Source organism: Tupaia chinensis, unplaced genomic scaffold (assembly GCF_000334495.1).
Source record: "Tupaia chinensis unplaced genomic scaffold, TupChi_1.0 Scaffold000213_1, whole genome shotgun sequence".
Classification (NCBI taxonomy): Eukaryota; Metazoa; Chordata; class Mammalia; order Scandentia; family Tupaiidae; genus Tupaia; species Tupaia belangeri.
The window spans coordinates 933960-934463 of NW_006159688.1; positions in this window are offsets into that span (position 1 = coordinate 933960).

Consider the following 504-nt stretch of genomic DNA (forward strand, 5'->3'; position numbering starts at 1 on the left):
TCTAAAGACCCAGTTAATAGAAAGGAACGAGTGTCAGAGTGAGAAACTTGAAGAATGATTAGTGGTCTTAGAGAAGACATCTTTCATGTTTGTTGAATGCCTCATGTATGTAAAGCTCTACAGAGTATTGTCTAGAGATATTTAATAAAGGGACTGAAAAGTTCTTAGTCATCACCTGACTGTACTCATGAAGTTACTAAATTCTTACTGAGTATTTATTTTAGCTAGGTACTGTTTTAGACATTCGGAATGGATCAGTGGACAAAACAGACAAATTTTTGCTCATTAAGAGTTTACTATCAGGGGGACCAGCAGTTAGCATAATGGCTATGTCTCTGGACTCCCATGTAGTTGACCGCGGTTCGTGTCCCGGACCCGGTGGCTTAAAACTCATGCTGGGCACGTGTGCGTGCGTGCCCAAGATCTCTAGAGAAGAATGGAGGAGAAGGGATTGTGGCGTGGCCATACCCCCTGAGGGGTGATTTCTCGCTTTCTGTCTCTCTC